Below are 24,505 nucleotides of genomic sequence, written 5' to 3' on the forward strand. Positions count from 1 at the left end.
CTGTTAGTTTATGTTCTATTGGGAAAAAAAAAATACGTGTATGAGATTTGCAAATCATTGCTTTCTTTTTTTATTCACATTTTACACAGCATCCAAACTTTTTTTTGTAATTGGGGTTGTGTAACATGTTCCTGTCAAGATAAATGTCCCTGTCCAATTTAGTGAACCGGACCAGAGGTTTCTACATGGTGGTCCAGTGCCAGGGTATCCATGCAGACAACACATCATTCTGAATGCTCAATGACCTAAATTCAATTAAGTGCCATATCAGACTGCACAATGAAAGCCTTCATGACGAATAAGTGAAATGCACAACAGGTCAGTTTGAAATGATTTTGTGGTGTTTGCTTAGCAACAGAGTACACAGATGGATAAACATCCAATGAGTCACGGCAGAAATGTTGACTTCCAATAAGTTGAAGCCAAAATTAATGTCATACTAAGTTTGAATTAGAAAAAAACCCTGACTTTTACCAAGGTTTTGACTGATGCGGGAAGAGGAAGTTGTCCATCAAGATAAGAAAAAGCATATCAACACTACCATCCAAATTTGATGCAACTCATTCATCATCATACCAAAATTAAAGGCTAGATAGACACGATCTTACTAGTGATAAACTGCCATATTGCATAAGTATTTTCACAATTTAGAGAGGTTATTTCTTATTTAGAGTTGAACCTTGTGTGGAAGTGAATGTGGCTTTGGATAGAGAAAGTGAAACTGTGTCACGATCCCTCATTTTCTGATTATGCAAAGGGAAAACTTAATTTTCCTATCAAGTATGCAGCAAGCTGTGACCTTGTCTGCATGCCAATATCTTCTCTGAGGCATTTGTATTTGTTTTTGACAGCTAGGGCGATCGAATGTTGCGCTGAAACGGTGGTCGTGCATGGTTGGACAAGCGTTAACAAGGCAGCTGGTTTTGCACTGTCAGTCAGAGCCCTCAGTTCTTGTTAAACTGCTTCTCTGAAGTGATGGGCGGATGTGGTCAACATCACCAACCACATTCTCATCGTAACAGCTGTAGTACTGATTGCTCAACATTGACATTCTGCAGAGGTTTGTAAGAACATACTTGGTGGCGTAGGTGTGTTTGTATGCATGCTTGTGTGAGGTGAGGGGGTAAGCTAATAGCACATCTAAAGTGGCAGGTTGAGACCTGTCTTCTAAAAATGTTAGTGCACCATCATATAAAAAATGAAGCTGGTAGTTTTTAGTTGACTCTGAAATCCCTCGCAGAGTGTTATATTTGATGTTTCCTGAATTCTGAACTTTAGGAAATACTCTGCTCACATTCAACACTCACCTTCCCACTCGTTCTTGAAATGCTGGCTGGTTTTCAAGTACTGATGCATAGAAGCATCTCTAAACCTTCTCTCTGTCTGTTAATACACTTAGTTTATTTCAAACCACTGTTTTAAAGATGTTGCCAGATAACATGCCTCATCACCTCCTAATCTAATCACCACCATGAAACTCTAAAGCTGTTTTTCTTTAGTAAAGTTTGACTTTGTAAAGCATGCTTAGAATATAGGTTACATGAGAGAGCAGCATAATGGTACAGGAGAGTTAAGAGAATTATTTATGGATATTTTCAGTCTCTGGAAACCATTTTTCACCACAGCCTCTGACCACATCCTCTCTATGAAAGCTGAAACTGTAACAGGCCTTTTCCCATCTGTAACAGGGTAAATAAAATGTTTCAAAATAAAGATTTTTGGTAGTATATTTATTATCTAACCTTATTATTACATGAAAAATAATAGTATGATAATGACCTCCATTAAAGATCTAATGTTACCAGTATTATGATGTTGTGGTTATTTTTGTGAGTGACATACAAAATGGAAATGAATAAAAAGCAGGAGAACAGAGTGGGTTTGTGTGCGGCGTAGATCCAAGATTCTGTGGAATCTCTTTTCCTGAAGTATTCCCATGAACTTCGAGACTCTTTTGAATGAAAATATAGCCCTCAGCATCATTTCTTAATATGAAATCTAGAGGTCAGTGCAACCTGGTTATAACTATGTAAAATAATCTATATTCTTCTGAAATGAGGTTGTACTACAGCTACATAAAGAAACAGAACAGTATGTATGAAAACTGGTAGTGTGTTCCAAAGTACATACTTCTGCACTAAATACTGAATATTTTTAGTGTTCAAGTGCACAAAGGGTGTTTTGTACCACTGTCACACTCAAAACAGTCCAAGAATTGAGCGTGGAAGGATGGCCACTTTGCACCACCAGTCAACGCCATATCGATGATGTAGTAGATATGGTACTGCAAGCTAGCATTGGCATCTGCTAGCTAACTTGTGTTGCTAGCAGCGACAGAGCATTTTAATCAAGCAAAAGCACCTTGCTATGATTAAGGAGTATTGAGTAAAACATTTCAAAAGGCGATTGATGTTATACAATCATCTTTATACAAAATACTGTTGATGAAATATTGTTATAAGAGCAAAAACAAGAAGTGCAAACAAGTAAACACCCAGTATAGGGCAGGGCAGGATGACCATCCGTAACATCCAAGTACAGTGCCATTCTATGGGAAACAGTGCTATAGTTATTGTTTATCTGTTGTGTCAAATCAGTTTAACACTGTCATCTACTGCCTAATTGCTGTATTGATATGAGATTCTTTACTGGGCAGAGGATGTTAAACTGACAGTCAAACTTTGATCTGATTTTATTGTCAAACACAAAAAAAGTGATGGCATATTTTGGGCCCTTTGGTTTCTGTGTTAAAGGAATCACAGACGGAATTGCGGAATTTGCTGATAAAAACGGGATTTACAGTTCAACGTGGAAATCACAGAAATTGAATGAATCTGACTGAAAATGCTGTTTTTTTAGAAAGAGGAACTTATATCTGAGGAATATGTTCCGGGGGAACACTAAAATGTGGCACAACTTGTACCTCACTTCACAAACACTCACCCAGCACCCTCCTAAACAATAACGGAATGTCAAAGCAGCTGCACGAAACACCTGCAAACATCGCATAGCTCAACACACCAGAGAGTCACAGAGAGAGTGAGGAGTGTCTGCATGCGAGGCACACAGCTGAAGTCACTTGAAGAACTTGAAGACCTGCACCTCTGGAGGGCTTCAAACTGTCAAACTTCAAATGTAGTTGCTTAACAAGCCAGTACGTGTCTGCATTAACGTAGCGGTCTGATTTGAGGCAGACGGACAGACAGCAATGAATGGAGGGTGATGAGGACAGAACGTTACACTCAGGAGTAGAACAATGCAGCATCAAACTGCATGGACTGTTACATTCTGTGAGAGTAAAGAAAAGTTTAGGTAACAGGTTTTCTTTTAACCATTTAACATTGATGTGACTTTCTTATTAAGTTACTATCACTCTATTTAAGAGAACAGAAGGATTTCTTCATTTACATTGTAAACATCAGTTAGGACCCAGTGTGATTATACACGTGGAAGTGTCTTAAAATGTTGGAAATGAATGACTGTTACACTGTTTGTATTTATTTTATATCAGGGTTATCCAAACAATGGCTCCTGGGCCAACCGTGGCCCTTTTTTAATAAATTTAAGGATATTTCTATTTAATTTGTGAACAGGTTATTCATTTACATAAACAAGACACTCTTTTTATGGTAAAATTAGTCGAAATGTTAAAAAACAGAATTTAAAAAAAATTAAATGGAAAAAACTGAATTCGATAAACATTAAAATGGAATTTGGCAAAAAATAAAACATATTTCATAGGGCCCTTCATACTTGGACTCGCACACCAAAGAAAGTAATTGAAAATAGATAATGTCATGTGGCTAAATTCTTTTTTTCAGCCTTGGTTTTGGCCTTCATATTTACAATTGGTCCATCTCTCATCATAACTACTTTTTTGTTTATTACTAGTCATTGATATACTTTAAAGACTAGATAGGCTGCTTTCAGACAATAACAACATTTAATTGTAGACAAAATGGTCACTGCAGCAGATATTGAAAGAGATTTATCCAAAATACTAAAATGTGTGGTTGTTCCTCTGTCGTAGGACAGATGAAACAGGATTAGCATTTAGCTTATGAATTATTATTGCAGAAGTATTTTTCAAATTGCGATCCTATGGTCGGGCCATTTTTTTAACTCCAATGCAAGGTTTCATGTTTATATTTCAGTGTAAAAAAATACATGTTACTAGGGATGGAGTTGGCAAGATTTTATTGATATCTGTGCCATTATTGATTCTGCCAATTGATTCAATTCTTTATCGAATCCCTATCAGGTCCTTCCTGTGAATTTTTTTTTTCTCGGAAAAAGTAGACTTAAGAGGTTTTTTACTTTTAACAACTGTCTCTTTCTCTCTGAACACTAGACAAGATGCATGCCACCTTCATTGAGAGTCAATGACTGTTAACTGTTTATAATAAACAGTTTTGATAACTAAAAATGTTAAACATCAAGTGTTGGGGAGGTGAACCTGCTCAAATATACTAAATTCTCTATTTTGATGGGAGTGTGTCGGTTAGAACAAACTTCTCTCTGGATCTTAAATCTCTGAACTTGTATTAGAATACAATGCTACTGCCCTTTTTTTTTTAAAGATGAAACCTTTTCAAGGCACACAGAAGTAAGGCATCAATAAAGGAACTGTTATGATTAAATGTGAATGATGTTGATGGATTAAACCAATTGGAACCGGATCACGTTTCCCATACCTACAAGTTACATATCACAGATCTATACATTTATATCTTTAAAGCTGAGCTGGAGCTAGCGTCATAAATTCTGGGAGTAGGTTGAGTTGTATTATAGATATATAAGAGGTGTGATATTTGAGTGTTGATGACCTCAGTCAACATGTTTTTAAACTTCTGGTCATTCGTATGCTGTGATTGGCGTGATATTCAAGTTAAATCAGTCATACATGGGCGCTGTTGTGAGATAATTTCTTCAACTGAATCTGTGCTGGTTTCTCCACTTGATTGATAAATGAGGTCTAATGTGTTACAATGGCACGTTTGTATAACTTGGCTAATGGCTTAGCTGTTTACTCGTCCATTTTAAACTGTCCTTACAAGTAAGTTATAACCATCTTGCATGTGGGTGGCCAGTGGCAGGAGAAATAATGAGCCCGTGGCCACACTTCTCTGTCACCTCAGATCCTCTTGAACAAAGACAGTCTTTTCTAGTTAAAAATACTTATATCACAGTTGTGCTCAGAGTAGAAAACATATTGAAGTGTGAACCTGCAAAAAGGAAACAGTATGGCATCGGTTATGGTGAACCAGCAGGGCTGTGAGTCTGTCCTAAGTTTTTGCACAGAGGGCTTCTTTTACATATGACTTAGTAATGCTCAGTGGGAATCTGTTTTTGTATTACACAGATCAGTGCATGTCAGCCAAGGGATGTTTAAATTGAAGTTTTGATCAAAAAGAATTATTCCTCACATCTTATTTCACAAGCTACTCTAGCAGTGAGAAAAACAAAGATCAGAGAGCACACTCAACTTAGCCAGTTGTTTCTCATAAATTTATGACTGTTGTGAGGGAAAGGTGTCTTATGAATTCATGTTCAGAATGCGTGATAAAGGTGAACTTCTGGGCTGTTAATGACAAAAGAAGACTGGTAAAAAATGTACCTAAATATATGTGTTTTTGTAGGTGTGTGTTCTGTTGATAGTTTTGCTGATAAGTCTTAGAATTATTATCATCCCTCTCCTGCACATGCCTGCTGTTCCCTTCCATCTTTTTCTTTGTGTGCTGAGGAGCCTTTCATCTCTCTGTCAGAAAGTTTCCACTGTACATCTTCAAACTCAGCTCCATTGTGCTTACGTAGTTTTTATTTGACAGTAATGATTTTAAAGTTTCCTTCAGTGTACCACACACATCCTTGGTATGGAGTAAAAAAAGAACATTTAAAAAATAGTACAAATAATAAAGTTTAATTGCACAAGGTGCAGATTACTTTTTACTCGTCCACTGAGCTGCCTGTGAGTGTTTTTTTTTTTTTTTAAGTGAAACAACATTAAGGAGCAGGGGTGTGCTTACTTTGTATTGTGGCTGAAGGGAGACATTGCAGTGGCTTAACCAGAGTGTGCTATTCCATGGCCCATTTGTGGACCTTTCTGATCCAACTGATAAAGCACAATTAATGTAGTTGCAGTTGGGATGTAAGGGTGTGCAGTAACATAAAATAACACATCCATTCAAAAGGCTACAGTTGTTTTTGTATTAAGTTGAACTTGAAAGCTTTACAAAAAATGCCACTTTAAATGTGTGGTAGTGCCACATAAAACTTTTTTTTATTAAGCTATTCTGAAAGCAGTACTGTGACATTTCTGGGCTTGCTGCCTTTTTATTTGTTTTGAGTTGAGACACAATTCAAATTATTCTCTGCATTTTGCTTGGTAACCAGGCAAGTAGACTCGTGATACCATACATGCATTATATCACAATTTTGAATCACATATTGTCCAGTATGGTCACAACCGTTCATCATTACCAGTCCTGCAGCACTGGATCCAACAGTGGTATTTGTTGCTCTCTGACTAATAACCATAGCCTTTTTGGAATCCATGATGTGGTTTTTAGTTTTGTAGTGGTTCTGGTTGTGTCCGAGTTTAGGTTTTCATGTTCAGATTTTTCTTTGATGGCTTATGTGCCCTGAAGGTGTTTCCTTCTCAAAGTCTTTCTGGTGTTCTTGCTAGCGTGTGCCAAAGGATCCTCCTGTTTATCTAAATATGTTTTATTGCATGATAAGCAGGGTGTCTTGTATAACCTCACATTTATTGTTCTGGTTGATTCTGTTCACTTGTAGCTGTCATACTTTTTTATATGGCATTACTAATGTGCTTAACATTGTATTTGTTTGCAGCTCTCTGGATGTGTTCTCTGACTTCCCTGATGTATAGTGTGACCATGTGTTTCAACTTTCCCTTTTTTCTCCCTGCTTGTTTTATTTTCTCTTTCTATGGCTCACCTTGGGTATCGGCAGTGTGTGAATGCTCTCTTTAAGTTTGTCTCCTCCATCGCTGTCTTAGTTACAAACTACTTAAGCATTCAAAATAACAACACGAACTGATTAACTTCATCTATCCCAGTAAACTTGGTTTTTATAGAACTGGTGGTTTTAATCGTGCTTAATTTGAGGGGCTACTGCTGCACTCAGCACCTATGGTTTTTTTAACAGTAAACATCAGATCATTTGTCATCACTTATTTACCCTCAGAAGGAAGAAATAAAGGGTTTTCAAACCTTACATTGCTGTAGATCCCCTTACAATGAGTGGTATATGTTACAGTTTGACCTCAGGAAGGACCATGATGCCATGCCAAGTGACATGCAAGCATGAATGCATCTAAATAGTAAGTCCAAGTATTACAGTATTACCACCCAACCTGAGTGTGCATTAGGTTACAGTTGTGGTGGCGTAATGCTGTTGGAAAAGCCTAGCACTAGTTGTATTAATTATTCATATTGTCACACAAGAAACAGCCACCAAAGCACTGCGACTGACATCTCTGATATTCAGACTAAATCTGCTAACCACAGATTTTTTTTTTTTTTTTCTGTTTAACTCAAACTCATCTCTTTTGTCTGCTGAGAGAGACTTTCTGGATTTTACTGTAGCAGTGCAGCTTAAATCATGGAGTGTAATCCATTCTCCCAGACCAATGGCACTGGCAGTTGATTTAGCAATTAATTTCCCATCATTTGACACTCTCCTTGATGTACAGCCTTTTGCCATCTCACATTCACTCATTGTGCCCTCCCGTGTTCAAGACATTCATTCATCATGAGCTCAGCAGTCACAGATTTACACAAGTGCTGCCTGCCTAGCCCTGTTATTCCAAGGGTAACTCAAACAACTTGGCAGTGATTACAGTTCTGACATATTAATGGGAGTGGTAGTTCTGTGCCCCCTTGATGACTAGGATTAATATTTCACTGCTTTAAGAAATGAAGCACAGAAATGAGAATACATATTTCAACATGGCGTTTAATTATCTAGAATTACATTTCTACACCACAGTCAAGCATAGGAAGCATCAGAATCAACAGTGTGACTGTGTGGTCAGAAATAGATATATAATAAGCACATGGGCAAACAGTCCATCCTCAAGTGTACTTGTCCCAGTACCAGAAGGTATCTCTGCTATACTAGCAAAATTCAAATAGTTTTGATACCACAGGAAAACCCAACCCAAAACTTGTTGATGTAGTTATTTCTGGTTTCCAAACTGCACATTAGAGTCACTGATCACATACCAACATTAGACAGACTTTTATTCTTTATATGAACATGTCCTGGGTGTCATTGTTTGTAAATTTATGAGAGCTTACTGTCACATGTTTGGAATTAGAGAAAAAGTTACTTGGACCAGGGGGAATCATTGTCTCTCCTCAGCTCTGTGTCAGTCTACAGAATGCACTAATGTTAACATGCACATTTTTTTTTAGATACTGTAGGCACCTATTATAATGCAATACAGACCAGTGAATTAGTGCAGTTACTAGTCTGTGATGGAGGGTGGAGCAGAGATGTGCAGGTGTACGGGAAAAGGTTCCTAATCCACAACCTTAAAAAACAGAATCCCTGCACCTTCCTGCAGGTGGGGTTGAAGTTGTGGCACGTTTCAAAGTTTACCGTGGGGAAATGATCAGAAATGAATGTGCAAAAATCTGATCGCAAAAATGAATTGTAATTGTTTTAGGTCATTGTTTATCTTAGTCCTAGTACTGTGTCAAACTGTACAAGACTGAAGACAAGCAACAACACAAGTCTCAGTCTCAGTCTAGATAGTTCTGGAGTTTTTCACGTTTCACATTTCTATTGACCAAATTATGAATAAAGTGAATCAAACAATAACCGCCAAATTTATCGATTATAAAAATACATAGTGGTTACAACCTCAGAAAGGCAAGTGTGTACCACCAGTTTAATTACTGGCTTTAAGATTCAAAAAGAAACGTAAGATCATGTAAATGGTTTTACATACTAGTCAGGGGCACATCTTATCACCCTGTACTCTGACCATGACCAAACCCATTAGATTACCTCAGCAAAGTTGGTTTTGGTTTCCTAGGACCAATAGCAGGCATGAGAAGAAGTTTGCTTATGCTCTCTGCCTGTTGGACACAGGACCCATTACTCACCTAAATCTCTGTATTTGGCCTACTTTTCTTGTGTTTTGTTGTCCTGCAGTTTTAATAAGCCTCATTTAAAACACTTGGGATTACCTTGTCCATGAAAGTTGCTAGATGAAGAAACTGCTAACTGCAGAGCCCACTCTTACTGTCTCATCAGAGCTTCTTTGGGTACCAGTTTCCTGGACTCATTAAATGTTTGAATATTTATCAAAACTGTCCATGTAATCATTCACCATGAGAAAGTATAACTGTTTATACATTCATGGAAGCGGTTTAATTTAGTCTTTACTCACTGTAATTTGATCTTGAAACTTGTCTTGTTGACTTTTGTAGAAAGCTGTTTAAAGATGTCACAAATTGAACTGCTGTGGTCTAGTTTACATGCCACAGTAATTTTGGGGGGATTTTGGTCCTTGGAGATGGCCATACAATAATGTCTGAGTTGTTGATACAATGTTATTAGTTTGTAAATGTTAATATAATTCTGTTATTAGTATATTTACATTTCAACGAGAACAGCCTGTTATGATATGATTGAAATCATATTGACCAGTTGGGTTCTCCAAGCCTCAGCATTGTCTTGCATTGCTGTGCAACATGAAAAGGTTTCTTGGATGAATCAGCTAAGCTGTTTTGCAATAATAACATTGTTGGCAGTGGAATATCTTATGAAATTGGCAGCTAATATCTTCATTGTGCTCATAGAGCAGGCAGAGCGTTTGAAGCCTGCCAGTGCTCTGAAACTGTCTCATCATGGATGCCTTATCAGATGCTGAGCTGAGCTGATGCTGCTCACTCTCTCCTCAGTTAGTTTGAACTGTGACATGACAGTTTTGCTTGATCATTCTCTGATTGAGGTTTGATCAGAATGGGAATAACATCATTTTTAGCTATTGCAGTGTCGACCTGACTTGAATAATAAGCAGGAGCTTTGAAGTTTGACCTGATGTATCAATTCAGTGGTGCTTCAAAACTACCACTTCACATTAATAAACGGGGTAAAAGTCCCTAGTTATGTTAATTTTGGCTTAAATTGGTGGAATCTGTGTAATCTGCTCTTATTGTAAAATTGCCTTTCATGTTGTCCAAATGTAAGATATGGTAGAATCAAGCTAATGTTATCCCATGTTTTTGTATAATCTGTTTTTAATTTAATTTGTTTGCATGCTTGAAGAGGAAATTGAGTTCCTACACTCTGTAACTGAACACGCCACACACATATAGGCTGAAATATGCACACGTGCACAAACAGGACCCAGTGAACATTCACTAATGGACAGATGTCAAAGTGAGCTGGTGCTACCTGGAGCACAGAGCAATTTTGGGGTTTGGTGTCTTGCTCAAGGGCACCTAAGGAGTATTTCGGAAGCATACTGGCACCTCTCCAGCTACAAGACTAATTTTCAGAATTGGTCTGCTTGGGCCTTGAACCAGAAACGCTTCTCGTTCGTAGCCCAAGTCCCAGCTGAGCTACCGCACCCAACCCCACATATTTGCTTTTAAACAACTAAAAAGCAAAGAAGCAATGCAAATGATTGGAGGCATGTATCTATGTCTGCTTTGGTCTGTAACCTTGAGCTACATGTGTGCCAGATTTGCCGTAGTTGAGATGTATATATATATATATATATGTCTCAAGATTTATTTCCATCCAGTGTCGCATTAATTTTTCACCAAGATCCTGTATTGATAATGGGAGAGTCTGACCATTGCGCAAAGCCTTCTCCAGCACATCCCAAAGATCCTCAGTGGGGTTAAGGTCTGGACTCTGTTGTGGCCAATCCATGTGTGAAAATGATGTCTCATTTTCCCTGACCCACTCTTTCACAATTTGAGCTCGATGAATCCTGGCATTGTCATCTTGGAATATGCCCGTGCCTTTAGGGAAGAAAAAATTCATTGATGGAATAACCTGGTCATTCAATATGTTCAGGTAGTCAGCTGACCTCATTCTTTGGGCACATAATGTTGCTGAACCTAGACCTGACCAACTGCAGCAACCCCAGATCATAGCACTGCCCCCACAGACTTGTACAGTAGGCACTAAGCATGATGGGTGCATCACTTCACCTGCCTCTCTTCTTACCCTGATGCGCCCAGACGATGGTTCCCCACTATCCCTCCAGTTTTTAATAATGTGTTGGACAGTTCTTAACCAAATTTTAGTAGTTTCTGCAATCTCTTTAGATGTTTTCTCTGCTTGATGCATGCCAATGATTTGACCCTTCTTAAACAGACTAACATCTTTTCCACGACCACAAGATGTGACTTTCGACATGGTTGTTTAAGAAATGAGAAGTTACTCATTGCATCAGCTGGGGTTAAATAACTTGTTGCCAGCTGAAAGATAATCGCCCATGCAGTAATTATCCAATAGGAGGCTCGTACCTATTTGCTTAGTTAAATCCAGGTGGCGACTTTTTTTTTTTTTTTTTGGCCAGGCAGTGTGTATGTATATATATATATATATATATATATATATATATATATATATATATATATATCTATATATATATATATACACACACACACACACACATATACAGTGCTTAACAAATTTATTACATCACCTGTCATATTTGTCTCAAAGACCATCCAGCATCATGAAGTGCTTTCATGCGGACTCTATAATTTTCAGTGAGCTCTCCTCATTTTACCATTTTGAACAGGAATGAGGGATTTCAAACTGAATTCACCCAAATTTGAGCCGGCTCACTAGGCTTCTCTGAGAAGTCAGAAATGAATCAAGCATAACATTCAACCACTGAAACAAATTTTGGTGTTCAGGAATGCAAGTAAATAACTATAATTTGACATATTAATCAATAAAATAATAATGTGTTTTACTATTTTTTCAGTTTTTTTGTAAATCAGTAAATCTGAAATTCATGGATAACAATAATAATTATATTTTAGCATTAAAAATATCATTTGGGTTAAAGAGCTTCTACATATTGGTGTATTAACCATTGCAGAAACATAAGAAATGATTGTGGTATAATATACAACAAATAGAGTATCTACACAGGGCAATGGACAATAAATGGTGTGAGGTATGGAATAAGGTGTTGCTAATCAGGAAGTGTTTTTGCTTAAAAGAGCGTGGTTCACCTGCACTCTATCAAGGGACACCACAATAATTTCAAACAAATAAACAAGCGCTATTTTTCAGGGTTTAAGGTTAGTATGTGGTGATTAAACCCAGAAGGGGCACTGAGAAGTTCTGACTCCAGGCTTAACACCTAAAGGTCAGCTACGATAGTAAGCTGCAATACCATGCTTGCTAGATTTATATCTGGTAGTTCCTTCTTCTAATCAACGAAGCAAACAGTTGAATCAATCTTGCAGACTTTTAGTGCCATTTTTTAAAAGTGATTTGCATTAATAGCTGAAGTTCTGCAGGTAAATAAATATGTAAAAAGATGCAAATTGTAAATACAAGAGTCTCTTCATTGTGTTTCAGTTAAATGAGATGAGATGGAGCAGAGATACATTGCACTGCTGAGACTTTTTTTAGCTGTTTCATTGTCTTATCCACAGGAAAGAAAACAAGCAGGTCTCATTGTGACGTGAGGATTATGTGTGATAGGGGCCATCTCCAATATCACACTGGCTCTGTGTTTGCTGTGTGGATCAGTAGCTCACAGCTCCAACGTTGTCTTGTGGGAGATTATCTGATTTAAAGGAGTATAGATTGAACGCAGAGATGTTTTGCATCCTATAGACCCACTTTTGTAAGTCTTTGGGTGTGGTATGTACTGGCCTGAAAAGCAGTCCTTTAAGAGAGTCTTTTTTTTCTACTGGTGGTACATCCATCACACTGTGCAACATGTTATTCTCACTCTGGAAAAATTGGTGCAGGTAATGGTTACACATTTGGACTTAGTTTGGTGTTTGACATTTTTTTTTCTCAATGTCCCAATAAATGGTTTGAATTAACACTAACTATATGTATTTTTAGAGTTGCGAAGACACACATCATCATGGTTAACTAAAGCTTGCATGACAAAGAAAAAACCTAGACAACACACTGGTTGAAGGGATATGTTTGAGAAGAGGGCTGTTGACTCTTCTGTCTTGTCCTCTCTTTAGACTAAGAGATCGCGCAGGCCTTCCAGCCTGAGCAAGCCAGTCGCTTGTACCTACCTATCCAGCAGAGCAGCAGCTTCTGCTGCATTCAAAATATGGACTTGTTTTGGCTTCCAAAACTTTAAAGATAGTTCAAGCTTAGACAAGAGTCAAGCTGTTCCAAGATATGTTGTGCTGGAGTAAAACACTCAGCACGACATATGAGCTCACAGCTAGGCATCATAGCTATAGCATTCCAGTTAATGGCTAATGTGAAAAGATCTCTGTTAAAGCCACTGCTGGTCTCTACTCATGCAACCATATTACACAGTCAATGTTTATTTTCAAGGACCTGCGCTGTCTTAGTGTCGATAAGAATTAGGGATGCATCGAAATGAAAATTCTTGGCTGGACCCAAAAACTGAAAATGAGGAAACCAAGGCCGAAAACCAAAACACCAAAATAAATTATTATGCCAATTTTTAGTACCATTGCATTTATGGCTATGACTGTGTACTAATCTCACTAAAATCAGTTGCAATCGCATAAATTAATATTAATGCTTCAAAGAATAAATCAATCACAAAATTATGTAAATATTTATCAAGCACTGACATTCCAACAATGCACAATATAAAATAAAATAAAATACAAAACAAAATGTTTAACTTGACCCCACTCATGTATACATTAAATCAGTGGTTCTCAATCTTTTTTCAGTCATGAACCCTCTGTGAAGTATTTTTCAGCCAAGTACCCCTTAAGCAGTGCAAAGCTTTTTGGCCAAAAAGAAAGCCATTAAAGAGTGCTGTGACAGCCATCTGATTTATCAAACTTTGTAACTGATGAATACTTTCAAATTACAAATATTAGATTCTTTTTTCAAACATTTTAAATGTTAAAAATGCATGACTAAATTCATGGCAAATCTTCTCGTCACTAAATGTGGGAATTTAAATTAATGTAGAGAAAAATGTGAGTGGACAGGCATAAAACCATTTAAACCCAGAGGTGTGCAAAACACTGCTCAGCTGCAGTGGTATCTCTCTGGAACAATTTGGAAATAAAAACACAGAGCTAGAAAGAACTAAAAACCTGTAAATAATTAACAAATTATAAAAAAGACAGCTTAGTTCCCCTTTTTGGCATCATAATAAAGATCTCTTCTCAAACTGAAATCATGAACTTAGTTATAGATCAGCATTTATTCACAAAAAATAAATCACGAACCTTTTTATGAATGGAGTGCGACATTGCTGCGGATATTTTTTCAGAGTTTCGCTCTGACGAGTGCACATGGTGGTGGTGCCGATTTTTAAGGCCGACAGAGGAACAAAAACGTCCTCCTCTCCAATACTACATGTTTGTCCTCTCCTCATATCTGTCTGTAGTCAGTGCTTGTGTTTTTGCCTCATGTAGCCTGGTAGAGAGGGAGACAGGTAGCAGGCAGCCCGACATGTCCATGTGAACATAAATGCGCTACTCGCACAGCTGGAGCTGTTTCTAAACTAATGGGACTTTAGTGAAATGTTTATAAACACAGTCTCCTCTGACCTCAGACATAGGACTTATAAATACTCCGGATTAACCAGCTCACTGAAATGACTCCTCTGACCAGTATAGAACACAAATAGGTGAGCCAATCTGTGCGCTGTAGGGGAGTTAACTCCTCTCACAGCAAGCCTCAGCTGTGCCCTTATACTACTATTGATCATATTTGACATAGAATGAATGAAAAGTCAGTCCCTCCTCTTACAAACCTGGCTGGCACAGTGAATGAAACAGTGAAACAAAACGGCACCGACCTCCTGGCTGTGCGTAAAAGTGCCGCGTTATGCATGGAGTAAAGGACATAGAGGAAGAAACCTCCTTTTATCTTCCGCTCCAATAAATATCACTGTTTATCAGAGGACAGAGAAAACACACTGCAAACATTTGCAGCACGAATGTGAATTTAGAATGTAATATACTCGCAAAATTGTGTCGCTCCTGACGTTTCAAGAAAGGCTCTATTTTTCTTACATAGCTGGCAGACATTCTAAAATCTCGCATACCCCTTGGAGTGCCTTCACGTACATGTACTATCCAATAGGAGGCTCGTACCTACATGTACATGTACATGAAATTAACTAATGATATACTATCTGTTCTATTCTATTTTATTTTTATATTACATAGTAGTTGTATGAATATACACACACACACTTATATATACACTAGGTTAGGAAGGCATAGATTAACTAGCACAAACCATACAATCTGATGTATAAGACTCCATTTTATGTATTTATTTAACACCCTCCCACCCCTAAAATTTAAAACCAGTTAGCCACATTAACTGGGTTGGCCAGTATACCGTCAACATCTGCATGCAACTTTTGCCCTTATTCATTGTGTGATGGAAGTGTCACCTTTACTGCATGCTGGGATACAAAAGGTTGAGACTATTGGTGGTGCCACTTTTTAGCAGCTTTTCTCCCCCAGTACATCATATTTCTGCAGTTAAAAAAAAAAAAAAGGTTTCTCCTTTTGAAAATGAAGGTACTTCTACAAAGTGCAATTGTGGAACTATTGTAAATGTAAAGACCTTTCTGTAGGCATTTTTGAGAATCCCAAGTATTATCTAATACAACAACAATGGCAGCCTTCCATCTGATTATGAAATTTCACAGTCTGACATTGCAATTATGATTGCGATTAGATTAATTATACAGCACTAGTCCATAGGTCACAGCTATCATCACAGGCTAAGAGCTCAGTTATTGAACTGGTTGCTAGCAGGTTACAGCTCTGTGTAGTTCTGCAGTACCATCTGTTCTAAATAGATGTTACTACAAGAGTTGCACAGCAACACAAAGCTGAACTCATCTGAAAATGTCAAATAGGAAGTACAGACTTTTTTCCTGCTGTGAGACTCCCAAAAATAGACTGTGTCTCCTCTAGGGGTGTGACTTATTGCATGGCATATTACGGGTTTTATGATATTTCTAAGCCATCAGCCTTTATTTTTTAACTAATGAAACTTGTCCTACAGTGCATACTAAAATTAGGCTATTATTATCTTTTCCCATTCTTTTCAGGAATATTAAGTTAAAATATATTTCCCTAAAGAGAAGTAACAACCTGTTTTTTTTAATAGTATATTTGTGTAAACAGCCTTCCTTTATGATAACATGAACACTGGTTACTTTTGAGGCTTTGTGTCAAAAGCTATTAAGTGTGCTTCTTTAGGCATAGCTGCACTGTGTGCAACTTAATAAAGCATCAACATTTAGTAAAAGCACTGATTAACATTAGCAAATTAACAAGTGAATTTGTTATTGTAACTGTGGTTAATGGCTCAATCAATATTTGAGAACATTAGAAGCTTCGTTGGGACGCCTCGAGCCAAAACACTTTGAAGTGATGATGTAAATTCTGGAGCAGTTCCATAGAGAACAGTTTGGAGGAGAATGGTGGTGAGCAATTTACCCAGGGCACCCAGGGCAATTTCTTTCTCTGGCTAACAGTACAATTTCCTTTTTTTTTTTTTTTTTTTTTTTTTAAGAAACTCTGGCATGCAAATGATCAACTTACTCTAAATTGCAGGGAAACTTTAATGGTTTTAGTGCTTTCAGGCAAGGTTTCAGCTTTAGGAAAATTATTTGTGGAATTTCTCGACTAAGCGCATTTTAATATCAGGTTGTCTTTGTCCATGAGAATTCTGTTGCACCTACTTGAAACGTTTACATAAACTCCCACCAGAGAGGTGATGTATGGTGATCTGAGAGCTTTTGACAAGTATTTGACTTGGTCATAATCTTAGTGCATTAAAGAAAAATGATACTGTGGATCGAGACTAAGATCCTTTTGGAAATGCTTATGTTGAGATATAGTTAAAATTAGCCTTTGGTCAAATGTTCCAAATATAGACATTTAACTCTGCCTTATATCTCTTGAGGAAATAGCAGAGCTTCAAAAGTTTACTCCCTGGGTAGACAACCTCTTCACACTTCATTTGACTGATGACTCATCTCATATGGTAGAGAGGAGACACAGCTGGGCCCTTACCAGATTTAAACTCTTGTGGGATTTAAGTGTAGGGCAGCTGGAGAACCAAAATCATCTCCATATACTAAATTTAATCTGTTAAAACAAGATGTGAACTGAAATAGCGGTTTGGCTTTTGCATATTGAAAGATGAAAATATACGAGTTGCATTATTCTACCTCTAGTGCCGTATTGCTTCCAAGATCCAATTTCTCTTAACATTAGAATAATTCAGATTGTATGTGTTGTATGCAATTTACCTCTAATATCAAGGTTGAAAAGTGTTGCATGTTGAGAAAAGATCCTCCAAAATGGCGGTGTACAGTCATATTTAACCTAAACTAGCTTTAGTATTTTGCAATATTTTTAATTGTGGTTAACTTAATAGTGTTTCCATGGCTGCATAGTTTCATAACTGCTTCTGAAAGTTTACAAAACAGAACAAGACATCTGTTTTTTACCAACACATGTTCATCATAACTTGCTTTGACATATTTATTTCCTCTACCTTGCTGTCAGCAGGAGGGCTTCCTTGTGACTCATTTGTTCTAGTTTTTATGTTTCTGTCAAAGCTCTTTCTGTCACTCTGATCCTCTCCTGTCACTGTTTCTCACATAAAAGATTTGTATTTATGTTGGGTTCCTCTGCCTTGAAAATTTCAGGTGGTGTCAACAAAGTTTTGTTATTTGTTGATACAGCTTGGGAAGAGATGGAGAATGCTGAATGTCATGCAACAGATCTTTCCTCTGATTAATATGCAGCATGGGGAAGTTCTGTCATGAACTAATTGCATTGTAAGTACAACTGGGCAATGTGACCTGAAATTCATATCATGTTATTTTTATTGTTCTTTTTGGTAACGTAATTAGATTACACTGTTGCAGTGCTGCATTTAGATGCATGTTTAAGCCCTACGACCCTCTTCTCCCCTAAAGCAAGCCTTTGCTATTATAGTCATCTAATGTCTGTAAGATCACAGAAAGATGCTCTTATAAGTCTCTGTGTGTTCACTTTTCAGTATGTTGTATCTTGTAACTGAATCTGTGTGGTTTTAAGTTTCGTTTCTTGTGCTGTGTAGTGTTAAGCTGCTACTGAAAATCCCCATTTCCTGATTTGGCTGTCAAATTAAAAGCATTTGAACTAGGGTTACAGGATAATTGTTATAATTATTAGGGATGCTCGTAGGCATCTATTTCCCCATTCGGCTAAACGGCAGGTTAAATTCCATTTAACCGACTAGTCTAAAGAGAAGAAAATACTTGGAAAAAAGTCAAATTCATCACAGGGTTGTTGTGTTAGCGGGTGTGATTTGAGCCTGATATACTGTGTAGAGTGTAGTTAACATTAGCAGCTAGCTGCTGGCCTTCGTTCCTCTTTGCAGATGAATTTTGTGCTTTTGTGCTTTTGTGGCCTCTTTTCACCTCGGTTAGGTAGTAAGTTCAACCCTTGAAAGCCTACAGACCACTTTATTTCCATTCATTACCTAAAAATCTGTCATATCGCACTGTTCCTTTGACAGGAAAAGCTCTGAGCGGTTATTATTGAAGCTACAGCTGTCTCTAGAGGTGGAAGGTTCATTACAGTTTAAAAGAGCATTATAGACGGGGATTTCAAGCCCGTGTTTGAAAAAAAATAAGAATAAAGGTATTTAGTTGAACTGACTCGTAAATCTCGAGCAGGCTAATTTGATAAACAAATTCAACCATTTAACCACCTGCATCCCCAGTACCGATAAATTGTTGGCAGATACTGCATTTATTTGACGTATTTTTATTATCCTGATAATAAAATATTAAACGATAAAATCCTCCGGTTATAAAGGTGTGGGTTTTCTTTCTCTCGAGACTACACATTCCTAAGCAGTAGGTGGCGCCAAGGTATGAGACCTGTCATTAAGCCCAGAGAAGACGAAGAAGAAGCTAAGCTGAGATATTACGTCTAATAACATGATGTCATTTGTTGAGTTACTGTGTATTTAAGAGGAGGATAACATGACAGCGTTCATAAAATTTGTCCCACAAAGTTTTAGAAACTGGAAAAATGTCCTTGAGTTTTAACACAAATGATCTTATAAGTCACTTAAGAGTCGTCATCCGAACGACAGACTGTTTATGCAAAGCGGCAGTAGCTGCCAGCATTTTCCTGTAGTATTAGGACCAAGCCGAGTGCTAATACCTGGCAGAGCACTGATTGAGCAGGCATTTTAAAACTGCAGAAAGTTTTTCAGAGACAACCAAAAGGTAAATCTATAAATGACAAAACCAGTCTCACAGACTTCTGCTCCACTGCTGTTTGTTAAACATATCCCTGCTTGCTCTGTTTGATGTAATTTTATTCACAGTCTGATTAATAACATTAGGAACAGAAGTTTAACTACAGACAACACCTTTAGTTTGGATTTAAGGTGTACATAACATTTGTACCTATCTCTGATATGATTTATGTCAGAGCAAATTTTGAATCTTTATATAGAACAACAGCTCTCTTTTAGTTCTGGCGTGTGCAGTAAAAAAACAGTCTCCCAAACCTCTCCATTTATTGAGGATGACAGGCTGTTATCATGCATGTCTTTTATCTGTAGAGTAAGTTGCCACAGGCTTTTAGTTCCTTTATTTTTAATGAGGAATAAAGTCTACTTATTTGAAAACTACTTGTTTATAATACAGAAACATGTCTGATTTGACATTTGTCAGCTGAATTCTTGTTTAGTTGGTGGAAAAGTCAGATCTGACTGCATGTCAAGAGATTAAAATTAATTTCATGGGAAAAGGGAGAAAACCAACCCCTTTTAAACCAAAGTATTTTAAGTGCTTGTGTATGTTGTACTTCTTTGGTACACAAATGTACTAGTTTAAGTTTAAAAAAAATAAATAAATAACACATTTGAAGTGAGAATTGTTCGTTTTTTTATGTAAACATGAGTGATGTTAGAATTAGTTACATATAAACCCCTCTAACCCCCAGATGTACATAAAAACATCAAATAAGCTTCTTTTTAAAAATCAACAATTGAAAAAATTGTTTGTTTTTTATCAGCCATCAGGAGTAGGAAATTATCAGTTATCGATATCAATTCAAAAATATACTTGTTGTGCATTACTAATTTGAACAACATGGCAACCAGAAACTTCTATGAGGACGACATTTTCAGAAATAGTACTGACTTATCTGAGCTCTAGAAGCTACCACTAGCAGCAAATGTCTGCAGACAGTATTTATAGCTGCTTCTTTGACTACAGTCAAACCCACAGCCCACTTCATCACCTGTATTGAGTTAAAAAAACACCTGTTGTGAGGGAGATGCAAACCTTGCAGCTCCAGGCTCAAGAAAAACCGAGTTGGTCCTTTTCATCTGTGTTAAAAGTCCCAGACAGACTGACAGAGACACTCTGCGAAGAAAGCCACTGCTTCATGTTACTGTTACTTCCAGATGTCAAACTTGGGGATACAGGACCCAGGTTCACCTTTTTGCTGTGCTGCAATTCAAATTCACTGTAAACACTGACACCCAACGTCACACGAGGAGGCTGTTTGGTTAGTGAGTGTGCAAATCCACCTGGCTCTGCTCCTCCAGTGTCAGAGCAAAACATGCAGAAGACCAGGACTATTGTCTGTCACAAATCCCTATTAAATCCCTGGATGGTAGATGAGCTGTCTGTGGTATTGCTTTTGCCTTGTGTGTGCAGTACAACCAGTTGCATGTGTTGAAACTGGCATTTGACAGTTTTTACTCATTACATCATTAATCCTTGAACATAATCTCTTCCAAAGATAATATTAGACCTAACAATGGTGTGCACAAAGTATTCTGAAAACATGTTGTGTTTGATTTCATTTGATGTTAACTGCAAATGAAGATTTGTTACTGATCAATCAATCACTCTTTACTTGTATAGCACCATGTAGCAAAAATTACTTCAAGACACTTGACACAAAGATCAGGTCTAGACAGCCGTCTTGGTTATATGTAACAATCAATTATATAATCAAATATGCCACTTGTCTTTAAGTGAGTTTTAAAGAATTACTTTCTAAAAACCTTTACAGGATAGCTTCTTTTTTTCTGGCAACCAGCTTAGCAAGTTCTTTTATTATTTACTCTAAGGTTGGACTTGAAATCCTGTAAAAGGTAGGTGACCTGCTGGTGGAACTGTGTGATATTTATGAGCTTCTTAGGTAACCATGCTGTTGCCTCAGCTTGCCTGATAGGTAGTGATAGTAGTGACTTAAATGCAGTCCAGAATTTAGTACAGTGCAATAAATGATTCTGAAAACAGCCCCTTGTATCAGGATGGAAATAAGATGTTCCACAGGGGACTGAAGACACAAGATGGTTTCAAGTTCAAGCAGAATTTAAAAATCTCCACATTGAGTTAGTTATGTTGAATTTTATAGAAAGTGGGCATTGGTAAGGGATTATTGTTCAAACTGTCCAACTCTGTACTTTTTGTATAGCTCCTTTTAACACTTTTTGTACTCATTGCTTCATTACAGATTTTTTATGTTATATATACTCCAATATTCCCTGCTTTATTGTGTACAAAGACTAGTGTTTCTCGAGGTAGTATTGATACTGCTGCGGAGGCTTCTAAATGTATGCAGCTCTTGATGTGCAACACAAATTGCCCCAAGGAGAGAAAACATATTGTATCGTGTCATATCATATTGTATTATATTGTAATGACCAAAAGTCTCCCAGGGTATAAAAATTGTATTTTTGATTCTGATCTGATGTAATAGATGTTAATAGACATAAAGAGTGCCTGAATAATTGACACAATAAGGATGCTTTCTAGGATGACAAAGAGCCATATTTTCACTGGACTGGCTGCTGTTTCAAATAATTTTCTGAGGAACTTCAGCTCGTTTGATAGATGTATTTTATTGTGAATTGTTGCCAATGTTGGATCAGAGCTGAACTGTGATTTATGCTGCTGTGGGATTCAGGTGATTCAGCATGTTTGTTGACGGGGATGTAGGTAGAACAATAGAGCAGAGAGTGATGGGTCTCTTGTTATGTCCTGGGTTGTACATACAGTTCATAACTGCTCACTGAGCCAAAAAAAAATGCAGGATTCAGTGCATTAGGGGATTCAGATTCCCATGGGATCTGTAAGGAGTTAGATATACACAGTCTGAGTTATTCACTTGCTTTCTCATTGTCTTGTCCTTTGTTTGCATCTGCTCTGTCTCAGTCAGTCATCCTCACGGACTCAGTCAACAGTCACTTTAAAAAGACAAACACATATTAAAACTGTATGTAAAGGCAAAAAAGTAATTTCCCTTGTCTGGGTTTGAGCCTGCTGGGATTAGCCTTGTTATTATCTCTTTTCTGTTGAAATAGGCTTTGACAATAAGAGGAGAACAGTGTGGAATAACATTGTTCAGTATTGCTGTACATGAAGAAGGGCTGCACCATTTGTTTATCCATTAATCTAGTAATAATTTTTTTGATGAATCCATTGATTATATGGGGGGGGGGGCTGTTTAAGTGAATTCGTCAACTAATTTTACAAATTAATGTCAATAGCTTTCCATTTGTATTCCTTTTCTTTATTCATATTCTTACACCTATAGTATGCAGCAGTGATACAGGAGAACATTTACCATTAGGAATTCAATTACACGGACGTTGGTTTAGCTTGGTTTGTGGAGCAGGCATCTTTATTCAGAGGCCACAGTCCTTGATGCACTGGTCTTGGGATCAGTTCCCAGTCTCTGCACTGTTTGGTGCATGTCTTCCCCCACCCTCACTGTGTTTACTGTCTCTCTTCAGCTGTCATATCAAAATGAAGGAAACAAAAGAATTAAATTTCAATAAACATTTAAATATTTCTCGTTCGGTCAGGGATAAGTGAAGTGAAATACTCATGGTTCCATTTGGCTCCTGCTGCTGTATGGTAAAATTCTCCCTGCATGCTTTCTTGTGAGCAGTCAAGCATTGCAGTGGTCCTACTGTAATATGTCACTTCTACTCTGAAGTGCTTGCAGAGCGCCATGTTGTAAGGGTTCTTTTTAAGATATTTCCCAACTTAAGATGAGCGTAAGCTTTTGCCCCCCTCAACAAAATATCCATAACATTTTATAAGAATAAATTTTGCTCAGATCTCTGAAAAGTCACGTGAAGCAGTATAGCATGTTATTTTTTTATGGTTACCACCAATAATGCAGTGTCCTCTCCCCTTACAGTACTGATTAATACAAAAAGGTGGTTGGAAGTTGGGTAAGGGTGTTGGTCAATGCCAATGACTCAGTGTGTACTTGTTGGATCTTACGAAATCTAATTCCTATTACACTGTTTCACGACAAACATCTTGCCCTTTGGAACTTCAATAGACTTTATTGTATCAAACTACACTAGAATTAGGTCCTAAACCTCCTAGTGGTCTTGCAACTGAGATATACTAATCCAGATCTTCAGGAAGATCTTAATAGACACTGTGCTGTTGACTTGACTTTGACATTTCAGGCATTCCTTTTTAAGAGCTTGTTTTGATTTTGGAAAACCTGATCATCTTCATTTGATAGAGTTTATTGTTGAACCTCAAGAATTAGAGATTAATATGTTTGATATGTATTATTTATAGAATAGAATAACTATCTGATAGAACTATTAATACACAATCTTTCTGAGCTCCATTTAAGGACTAATAAAAGTATTCTTGCTGCAAAGGCAACGCCCTGGCTCTTCTGACTACCATCAAAGGCAGAAAAAGGAATGTTGCATAAGAAACGGTCTCCACAGGAAATAATAACAATGTTAAGACACAGATGGGTGTGTGCTATATTGTTTTCTAGTTTTGCTTGAGGAAGCAGAAGGAAATCCTGAGGAGAATGTCTGGCACAGCAGCCCTGTCTATATAGCAGTAAACAAGTGTTTCAGTGAGAAAGATGTGTCTGTAAGTCAAGGCTAACATGAAGTCAACATTCTTGTCCAGATCATAAGGATTATCTGCACTCATGCATTAAGTTTTAAGCTCCTCTTCTTTGTGATGAACTCTCCATAAGCAGCAGACTGTGTTAAAGGACATGATTAGTATGTTTAGGTTTAACAAGACTTGGCCCATATATGGAGAGGTGTAAGAATCTACAAGTCAGAGTAAATGGAGCAGTCTTTGTGTTTTGCAACAGACTTGAACGCACAGATGGGCTTTGTAATGATGAATTAATTTAGAAAAATATCCTTACATAATATTATTTGTTATTCAGAATTGCCCACTTACAGGCTTCAGTCGAACTGTTTATTATTTCACTAGATCTTATTTGAGTTGTTTTTCTTG

At 37.4% G+C, this 24,505-nt stretch overlaps 1 protein-coding gene across 3 annotated transcripts in view; it reads left to right on the forward strand.

Annotated features, from left to right (window-relative positions):
• The window catches only part of LOC121513441 (inactive phospholipase C-like protein 2), an 88,518-nt gene that overhangs the window by 7,593 nt on the left and 56,420 nt on the right, over nt 1-24,505 (forward strand). The window contains exon 2 of one of the 3 annotated variants that reach the window (XM_041793205.1): nt 17,924-18,019. The exons of the other annotated variants lie outside the window; for them this stretch is intronic. The gene's annotated coding sequence lies outside the window, so the exon portion shown is untranslated. The remainder of the gene's footprint in view (nt 1-17,923; nt 18,020-24,505) is intronic. 3 annotated transcript variants of the gene reach the window in all.

This window comes from Cheilinus undulatus, linkage group 8 (assembly GCF_018320785.1).
Source record: "Cheilinus undulatus linkage group 8, ASM1832078v1, whole genome shotgun sequence".
Classification (NCBI taxonomy): Eukaryota; Metazoa; Chordata; class Actinopteri; order Labriformes; family Labridae; genus Cheilinus; species Cheilinus undulatus.